The sequence below is a fragment of the Microtus ochrogaster genome, linkage group LG8, assembly GCF_000317375.1.
Source record: "Microtus ochrogaster isolate Prairie Vole_2 linkage group LG8, MicOch1.0, whole genome shotgun sequence".
NCBI classification, from domain to species: domain Eukaryota; kingdom Metazoa; phylum Chordata; class Mammalia; order Rodentia; family Cricetidae; genus Microtus; species Microtus ochrogaster.
The window spans coordinates 7,795,576-7,806,274 of record NC_022033.1 but is presented as its reverse complement, the minus strand read 5'-3'; the positions used below and the strand labels follow the sequence as shown (position 1 = coordinate 7,806,274).

Genomic DNA, 10,699 nt, shown 5'->3' with positions numbered 1-10,699 from the left:
TGTGGCTTTCGAGCCTGTCCTGGAACTAGCTCTGTAGACCAGGCTGGTCTCGAACTCACAGAGATCCGCCTGCCTCTGCCTCCCGAGTGCTGGGAGTAAAGGCGTACGCCACCATCTCCCGGCTTCCTGAGCACATTTTTGAGATGGCTGTCATTCTGCTTGTGTTTGCAGGATCCAAGGACAGTGTCCACCCCATGAGTCCTTCAGAACATTCCATTTCATATTGGTCCTGGTTAGTGTTCAGCACTGAAATTACAAAGCTAAACTGGGTGGATGACCCTGCCACTGCTCTAGTGAGGGAGAGAAGGATGCAAAGACATCTGTAAAGAAAACAATCTCAGTGTTGGCGTACACGGCAAATGCCAGAGAGAAAGTGGTCAGTGGTAAGAAAGGGAGTGGCAAGGATGGGCAAAGAGGACCGTGACCTTTCCATTTGTTTAAAACATAATTTTTGTTGATCCCTTGGGAATTTCACATCACACACCTCAACCCCACTCGTTTCCTAGTCCCTTGATATCTGCCCTTCATCCTGGCAGCGTCTGCCTGCAAATGAAAATTTAAAAAATTAATTAACAAAAAGAAAACAAAATTCCAGTTCACTCTTCCATCTTTCCACTCTCCATCATCTCTTCATTCATCTTAGTGGCCTTGGGAGCTGCAGTTCCCGGCTGCTTACCCCGAAATAATCACACAGGAACTGTATTATTTAAATCACTGCTTGGCCCATTAGCTCTAGCTTCCTATTGGCTAACTTGTACAGCTTAATTTAACCCATCTCCATTAATCTGCGCATCACCATGAGGTCGTGGTTTACCAACAAAGTTTCAGCACATCTGTCTCCGGCAGCAGCTCCATGACTTCTTTGTGACTCTGCCACCTTTCTCCCAGCATTCTGTTTAGTTTTCCCTACCTAGCTCTGTTCCCCTATATAGCTCTGCTATAGGCCCAAAGCAGTCCCTTTATTAACTAATCATATTCACAGCATACAGAGGGGAATCCCACATCAGCAGTGAGTTGTGCAGTCTGCCCTCTTGTCCAAAGAGCTTGACTTGCATTTGTTCATTGTAATGAGTTGTTGGTCTGGTTCAAGGCCTCTGGCTTTTGGTACACCCTCACTGAAACTCCTCTTGGGTATCCTGCATTGCCTTGAGTCATGGAGATCCTGCAGCTCTGGTTCCGCAAAGCCAGCCTCTGCTAGAATGGCCACCATCAGGCAAGGGGCAGAGCTAGATCTACTGAACCCCTCTACCATTGGGGTTAGGTCTCCTGTGCTTGTGGTGAGGGGTGGGGATGTCTGTGGCTCTTGTTACCACCAAAGGCTGTGTGGATGCCAAAAAAATGGGCTACCATCTGAGGCTATGTTGGTGTCTAAGGGTCATGTTGCCACTGGATCCGTGGTCCTGCTGATGCTGGGGTCTGTGTTGATGTCCATGATCCATGTTACCACGGCTGCAGGGGGGGGGGATGCAAACCATGCGTCTTGAAATCTGAAGGCCATGCTGAGCTGGCCCTCGCCCTTTGCTGGCCCTGAGAGACCTGGCTCTCCCCCTTTCTGGCTGCTATAGCTAGAAATCTGGCCCCACTCCACATAGGAGAGCAGCCCCCATGACACTGCCTCTGGGAAAGCTGAACCATGGTTTTAAATGGGGCAATCAGTGACAGTGCTATGGAGCATGGGAGTGTGCTGGGTCACATGAGGGGTAGACAGAAGCAGAGGGCATAGGCTGGTTATTGGAGGTGCCTCGAATGATACCAGTTAGTTCTGTTTTCGAAGATAAGGTTATGCTTTCAAATGATGAAATCCATCGTGTTGATTTCATTCAGCTGGAGTTAGGTCTCTTCAAGACAATGACCTCTCGTGATACGGCTGGGTTGTAGAGAGGTGTGTAAGAATGTTCTGGAAGTTCCGAGGACTGCCCATTAGGCATCCCTCAGGTGCAGTGAAAGAAGAGCCAGCCTTTCCTCTGAGGAATCCGGGGAGTGTGGGAGGAAAGCCTGATGGTGGGATAAAGCTTGAAATGAGGGAATCAGATTTTTTTCTTCAGCCTGCTTTTCAGGCAGTACCTTCCAACACGATCAGACAGTGGAGCCAGAAAGCGTGCCACCGACAAGGCAGCCTTCTGTTATTTCCTACATTGCTTCAGGAAAGGCAAGCTGGCCAGCCCACACCATCTGCCCGGAGTCTGGTGAAGGGAGATGCGGCGATACAGGGCCTGGCTCATGCTGGAGTACAAAATTTATCCAATGGTTTGAGAAGCAGAGAATTACCCATTTCCATCTCCTTAGAAACGTAAGCTAAAGGGACCCTCCTAGCCACCTGTACCTGCTTCTACAAATAATACATATGTTCTACATAGAATAGCTTACGGTTGTGATCCACTTGGGCTATGCTGGCTGGGATGGCCATAAGAGGTTCGTGGTAGCTTAGAGTCCACGGATATGGTCCCCATCCTCAGCAGGCTACCTCTGCATGCATGCAGCCACCCACCCACCGACACACACACACACACACACACACACACACCACATCACCTGAGATCATACCAACAAAAGCCTGAGGAGGATGCCCATGTGTAGAGACGATTGTGTGACGGACATTTATGCCAGTGTACACACAGACAGTGGAACTTGCTTACCTGATAAAATTTATTAGCTATGGATGGTTTGAAATTTCAAAACATGGCTTTCTAGTGAGGCTCGCAAAAATTGGGATCTAAGTCTCCAAACTAACTTAACAAAAAGCATTGTGGTGTGGGGATAGGAAAAGTAGATTGGTTCAGTATTTATCTAGAATGTGGCAATCACAGATAGATCATTTAAGTTAGCAGGACAAGCCAGTGGGGTTGAAAGAGCAGTGTTTGACTGCAGAGGCCTTCAGGGGAGACTGAGGGCATTTGTGACAATGTGGTTGGAAATAGATGACCGAGTGAGTGATTGGGGAAGCATCTCCCAAATCCAACTGCAATTAAAAAAGTATGTTAGTGTGGAGAGGAGTGGTGGTGGCTTTTTCCACATGATTAACATGTGACTTTCTCATGTAGGGATATGTGGCTTTCTTCCACACGTGTGTTTTTTTTTTTTTTTGAGACAGGGTTTCTCTGTGGTTTTGGAGCCTGTCCTGGAACTAGCTCTTGTAGACCAGGCTGGTCTCGAACTCACAGAGATCCGCCTGCCTCTGCCTCCCGAGTGCTGGGATTAAAGGCGTGCGCCACCACCGCCTGGCAAAGTTGTTATGAGCGCAGGCCCCAGCGAGATATGAACTCGCAACCCCTGGTTTACAAGACCAGTGCTCTAACCCCTGAGCTATAGGGCCACACCACACGTGTGTTTTTTGAGTCTGTGGCTTCAGCTGGACCACATTAGAAAGCATTCTGTTGTTTCTTGTCTGTGCTATGTACATAACATACCATGATGGGTATGTTGTCTCAAGCATGTACATCTATCTATCTATCTATCTATCTATCTATCTATCTATCTATCTATCTATCTATCCATCCATCCATTCATCTATCATCTACCTACCTACCTACCTACCTACCTACCTACCTACCTACCTACCTACCTACTGACCTGTGCTTTGGAAACAGAGTATAACACTTTGTACACATGAAGCAAGTGCTCTACCACTGAGCTACATCTCCAGTGCCTGTCCAAAACTTTTAGATGTAGCTTCCATTATAGAAGAAGAGAGGCATTGTGGGAAAAATAAGTCTAGCACATGGAACATTTCATAAGAAGTCTGACATGATCTTTTCTGAAGGCAGGCATCATTTACTAAGTGTGGGAGACTCTTTGAAACTGAGAGGCACAGAGATACAAGAACAAATGCCCTTTTCAAGTGCTTCCTGGGTCCTGCACTGGGGTGATGCGTGTGGGCAGAGATGCTGCGCTGAAAAGCAGCAGTACTTTTGGGAGCTTTATACATAAGATAGAAATTAAATAGCCCAAGGAGTTCTTGTCTGGTTTCTTAACTGTGAAGATAACAATTCAGGGATGCGAACCTTGTTATTTGTACGAAATTCTTATTGGAGTTGTGGAGAGGATCCTGTGAATAGCTATAATTTACCTTCAAAGCCATCAGCCGCCAGTGGCTGTTTATATGAGCATCTGCTCACAAACTCACCTCACATCTGCCTGTAAAGGAAGAGAGGAAGCAAATAAAAGCCAGGTGGGAAAGGTTAATGCTGATTTAAAGCGGAGGACGCATGACCGTGGTTTGTCTTTCAGGATGCTTGTTGAAATATTTGAAATAAATCTCTGCAAAAGAAACTGTAAATGAAAAGTCCCAGAAAAGTGAAAAAAAAAAAAAAAAGACCAGAAGGCAGAAAGCAGAGGAGACATTTTTCTTGCTCTGTAGACCGGGCTGGCCTTGAACTCAGAGAGATCCACCTACCTTTGCCTCCCTAGTGCTATGGTTAAAGATGTGCACCACCATGCCAGCAAACATTTCTTTTTAAGTAAAGGACTTGAAGGAGAAAGACTACAAGAGGATGTAATTCCTCAAACAGCTGTTTAAAGCACCACTTTAAATGCATTTAACAGCTATAGTAAAGTGAATGCATTAGGTGTGGCATCAATACAATGCAACAGTATGTTTCTTAAAAATCAGCACTATGAGATTTATAACGGGCCCAAAACACAGGAACCAAGTGTGGGTGGAGTGCTCAGCCATAAACAGGACATCGATATCATCCCCATACCTACAACGAGGGGGTAAGGCCTGATAGAGCTAGGGCTGGGGAGGACAGAGACAATACAGTGTCTTCTGGACAAGAGAGGACCACTGTACTTATGAACTCAGAACAGCCATGGTGGGCTGCATAAGACCTGGACAAGATCAGGCCAGCAGACATCTAGCAGAGGATGGGGGTGGGGTGGGGAAGTGGCTTATGAGATTCCGCTCCTAACTGAAGATGATTGATGGTTGATGGATGCCGAGGGTGGAGATTAAGGTTTCTTTAGGGGTGTAGATTGGGACATGTGTCAGTGAATGGCCCTAGTTCTGTGGAAATGGGCGTGCAATAGTATTCAGTGGATTATAATAACGCTTTGATAAAGGATATTAAATTGGGAGGAGTCATGCAGAAAGAGTCAAGATAAATTGGAACAGGGAGAATGGCAGGCACATGTGATAAAAATGTATCAAATACATGCGTGAGATTCCTAATAAATTCTTAATAAAATTCTTAATAATATTGTATGTAAAAATAGGTTTGTGTTTGGGAAATAGTCACCAAAGCTTCTTATATGCATTTGACCGCATGACTTTTAAGAGATGAAAGATTGCAGAAGCCAAAGAGTACATATAGTGTGATTGACTGCATTTACTTGTAGGGGCATTTTGTTTATTTGCTGTTTTAAAAGCAGACTAATGGATGGTGTTAAGGTCAGTGGGAAGTTCTGGCTGAGGAGAGATGTTTATGTTCATCCATTGGTCTGGGTGCTGCCTATACAGGTATGTGTGCACACAGGTAAAGACTCAGAGGATTGCAGTCTTGAGGTCCCTCACCCAAATTGTGATTGGTCCATGGACCTTTGCTAGACCTGACAGGGAGGATGTGATGTTTGTGGTGGCCGGAGCTTTAAAAGCACAATGCTAAGTGTGTGCACATCAAAGAAAAGGCTGTTTAGAGACTGAACTCTCTTGCATACTTTAAGGAGGTGGATCTAGCTGACACATTTCCTACTCCTGGGCGATGTGTTTCAATTATTTTGTCACTGTGTTCACTGTTGGTGGCTTCTGGGGGTGGAGAGTGGGTTTTGTTTTAGGGGTGTGATCTCTTCAGATTGACCATGCTTCATAGGATGGTCTCTGCCTGTGCCCCGCCTCTGCAAGCAGCCTGCTGTCTGCTACTGAGCTATATCCTGAGCTGGAGTGAACCTTTCTGAAGATGCATCTTAGAGCTTGAAGGCATTCCTTTACCAGTCTGTCTCCCAAAGCATCTGCACTCTCGCTTGTGTCTAGCCGTTGACATCTTCAGATGTTCACTCTGTCACCCACTTACTGTTTGTAAGAAGTGGATGCTATTGGTCTGCAGTTCTGAGAAGTGGCCATTTCCAAGCCAGAAGCTCCAGTCTGAGTTCAGACCTACCTCTACCTGTGAAATGCTATCTACGTTACTTCTTGGTTCTCAATACACCTATCTCGGGATTTTGTTTAACCGAGTTACTAAGGATGCTACATCCCGGAGAGAATGGAGAGTCCCGTGGCAATCATCCAGCACTCTGTGGTGTGGTCGAATGATTGGGCTTCCTTCTGGGAAGGAGATATAGGATTGTCACTATTGAGATTAAAAGTAGAGTGGGATTCAGGTTTTCATTTGCACACTGAGATTTCTTTTGGGAAAGATTTTATTAAATTATTCAACATCTGAAATAGAACTGACAACTGAAGTTTTAATATAGCCCCTGATTACTGTGTATTTGAGTAGGGAATCCAGCCTCCTAAGTAGAAGAAGCAATGGCATTACAAAATATTGGTGTGATATTTGAGAATAAAACTCTGAAAAGTCCTGGCAACAAGGCAATCAAATAGAGGCCATATTAGCCACATCTGCTGTAGTGATAATTCAAACTCTGGGTGACTTTGCTTTGGTCCCATCAGGGATCTGGCCAGGGATCTGCTTGGCTGTGGGTAGCATGAGAACACTAGCATAGATTGACTCAGTTTTGAATCTACAGCCTGCTGAGACCTAGGGAGGAGGAGGAGAAGGTTTACTCCGTGTTGGAGAGCCGGAACTCCAGAAGGAAGATAACTAATTACACAGGCATGCAAAGGTCCTCTCGCATGCGGCTTAGCTCGCATGCTGTTGATTAATGCGCATTGGGTGGCCAAATCTAAAGCCATTGGAAAACAGTTGGAAGGGTTTAGAAGGAGTCAACCACTATTGATAAATAACCCAGTCTGTGCCTGAAGAGAAAGTTTGATGTGAGCTGCAAAAAATGTGCCTTTGGTTTGGTTTGAATGCTTCTCAATGTTAGCGAGAAAACTATTTTTGCACAACCGTATCTTAAGCCCTTCCTTGTACAACCTCCACATTCAGGCAAATATTTTAAGCATAGGAAAAGTTCCTATGCAGGTGTCAACTGAGTTTTCAACAAACCTCTGTCTTCTGTGAATTCCAATTTAGTTCCCGGTCATTCACCTCCTGGTTATCCAAAATCAAATGAAATGTAAGCCGATGTTGGACTTTTTTTTAAAGTAAACACCCAATTTACAGAGAAAAATCAAACTTTTCAAATGTCTTCATATTGATGTTTCCAGCAAGTAGCATAGATAGTGCTGGTCTTTCTTGATCGCTACAGATTTGGGCTCCATTTCAAGAGCAGTATCTCTGGAGTTGATGACCTCAAATATATTTTGGAAAAAGAAGAGAAAGTTAAGGTATTAACGGTGTCTCATTATTAAATGCAAAGACAAACCAGGCAGGCAACAGCCCATAAACTAGGCAGAAGTTACTTAAGGGTTCTCATTTTGCCTGCCAGTTATTGTTTTAATATGAAGACTACTTGAAGTCTACAAATGTGTTTATATAACATTGATCTCAAAGTCTGCTACTTTTCCCTCCCCCATCCCCTGCAGTAATGACAGCATTGTGCAGTCACTTTTGTGTCCCCTTTCTGTAACTGCTTTGTCTTGTAAGCCGTACTTACCAGATATTTCAGATTTGGGGCATGAAGCTTGAAGCATCTTATTGTCTTTCACACAGGGAAATACCGTTGTGAAATGGACCCAATGTCCCCAAACAAGTGGTCCCATTGAGTGGTGACCCCTGAGATACAGCGGGAACTGGATTGTTGCCATGTGTCTGTGGAAACCCATTGGTTCCCATCCACCTCTGAGTGATGGTCTCATCTCGGGGGTCACCCCTTGGGCTGTTGACTCAGGGAAACATAAATGAAACAAGTCAGTTTGTAATGGCCATGCAAGACCAGCAGGGACAGTTTGGGCATGCTTCCCTTCAAGTTTTATCACTTGTGGTTGATTGATTTTTTTTTTTTTGGCACATCTGTGACACTTTGATGCTTATTTGTGTCATGTTATGCTTTAGAGAGTCAAAGCCTTTTCAATAACTTATATAAAAGAAAAAAAATTATTGCTGCCATTAATTGAAAATCAGTGTCATTTGCAATGAACCGAAATAAGCATTAAAAGTAAAATGAAGGGTTAGAAAGATGAGTCAGAGATTAAGAATACTAGCTGCTCTTCTGAAGGACCTGGGTCTGGTTCCCAGCGCCAACATGGCAGTTTGTAATTACAGTTCCAGGAAATCTGATACCCTCTTCTGGCACACACATGTGGCACACACGCAGAAATACATGCAAGCATGACACCCATACATATCAAATGAAATTTAAATCTTAAAAAAATGCAACGAAAAACATGATTTTCAGTTATGGCTTCTTAACTTTTTGTAGCGCCAGTATTGTTTGGAATGCATATGTGGTAAAACAAGCATAGGTATGCACAGACAGAAAATACCAAATATCCTCTCAATTTTTTCCCCTCTTCTTAGGGTGTTAGAGATCAAACTCAAAGACTCATATATGTTGTGCTGCCAACCTGGCTTCAAAATATGTAGGGCACTGTGGTTAATTGTGTGTAAATTATATTATTGTACTGCAGATGGCTATAATTATTTACTTGTGCCTGGAAGTCTGCCCATTAAACAGTCACTTACCGCTTTCCTCTTGCCCCATTCTGCTTTCTACCTGTGGCTGTTTTAGACTCCTCAAATAGGTATAATCAGGTAGCACTGGTCTGCTGTGATGAGCTCCTTTCACATAGGACAGTATAACACGTCCAGTCGCTTTGTGTCACTGGTCAAGGTTTCCCCTTTCTTCGGAGTGAGTAGCGTTTTATGTATACACCACATATTCTCTATCCATTTATCTCATGATAGACACAGTCTGCCCTTTGCTGTTCTGCGCAGTGGTATCCTGGGCATAGAAATGGCAATACTGCTTCCTGATCATTGTGGTTTGAAGGCAAAAAGTCCCCCACAGATTTGTACATTTGAATAATTGGTCCCCAGCTGGTAGTGATTTGGGGGAACTGTGTGAACCTTAAGGATGTTGGTTACTGTGGGGCAGGTGTTGAAGGTTATCAGTCTGTTTGACACATGAGGTTCAAGCTCAACAGTTCTGTCTTTAATTCCTTTGGCTAGACACCCCAAAGTAGGTGTGCTGGGACATGGAAATTCAATTTCAATATTTGAAGGTCCCTATGTCTTCTATATGTGGCTGAACGATTTTGCATTTCTACCATCGAACCCATCTCTATCAAAACTTTTCAGCTTTCATTTTTTAAAAAAATGACAGCCATTCTAATGAGCATGGTATCTCATTTTTTCTTCAATCAGTTTGTATTTCCAGGATGACCAGCGACGTTGAGAGGGTTTATCTTTTCTTCTTTGCCTTTTGCCCACTTTTAACGTGGCTTCTATTGTTGGTATTGAGTTGTTAATGTTCTTCCTGTGTTTTAGACACTCATCCCTTTTTCAATAGATAGTTCACCCACACTTTCTACCACATTAAAAGTTGAGTCTGGGGAGTCTGGGGTTGTTCCTGAGCCTACAGGTAAAATTCCCAGGTTTTCACCGCAGGACATACTTCTGGATACGTGTTCTCATGTCCTGTTTTAATTATGTTGAGATGATTTCTTTTCTTTCTTAGCTTGTTCACTTTTCTTCTTACCTATTGTGAGGGTATATTAGTTTTATCAAATGCTTCAATTATTTATCAAATATTCAATTATTTGTTGTGATGACTTTTTTCTGTTTATTATTGATTTGTTTTCTTATGATGAATCTTCCTTGAATTCCAGAAATAAATCCTATTTGAATAATGAATGTGTGAGATGTGATCTTTTTATTATGCTGCTAAAGTAGGTTTGCTAGTATTTTGTTGAAATTTTACATCTATACCAACCAAGTACATTGACTTATATGTCTGTCTCCTTGTAATACTTTTGTGTAGTTTCAGAGTCAGGTCTCATAAAATGTACTCTGATTGTCCCTTCCTCTACAACTTTTGAAAGATCTTGAAAATTTATATCTCACTTAAATATTTTATAAAATTTACCAGTATAGTAATCTGGTGCTGGATGTTAGTTGTTAAAATATTTTCTATTTTTTTTCCTTCATCGTTACCAGTGGTTATATTTCTGTACTAATTATATGTCCTCATATATACAAAGGTTAATTTTTCATAATTAACCTTTGTAGTAAGTTTTGTATTTAACTATTTATTGGAACATCTTAAAGTCCCTTCTATTTCTGCTTACCAGGTGTAGTGTTTCCTTTCATGTCTGGCCTTATTTATTTTAGCCTTCTTTTTTCCCTGTGTTTAAGAATCTTCAATTTTGTTGACATCTTCTTAAAAGTCAACTCTTAGTTTCATTGATTTTTAAATTGCTTTTCTACTTACTACTGAATTTATTTCTACCATAATTTTTATAGCTTCCATCTGCTTACGTTTGGACTTAGTTTTCCTGTTTCCTTTTTTAGCTCCTTATGGTAAATGTTGGTGTGCATGGCAATGTCTCTTCTTTGAATGGCGCCACTGCCACTGCCCTCTGTCCACTCAGTGCTGTCGTGGCTGTAGCACACACGTGTGTCGTGGCTGTAGCACACATATATCATAGCTGTAGCACACACTTATGTTGTGGCTATAACACACACGTGTGCCGTGGCTGTGG

General features: G+C 42.9%; 1 protein-coding gene and 1 non-coding gene across 2 annotated transcripts in view; one reads left to right on the top strand and one right to left on the bottom strand.

The window, feature by feature from the left end:
• Dok5 (docking protein 5) overlaps window positions 1-10,699 on the top strand; it is a 147,959-nt gene that overhangs the window by 76,404 nt on the left and 60,856 nt on the right. The gene's annotated exons all lie outside the window — the stretch shown is intronic.
• Trnat-ugu lies at window positions 3,241-3,313 on the bottom strand. Its single transcript has one exon. It is a non-coding gene; the product is annotated as a tRNA-Thr (tRNA).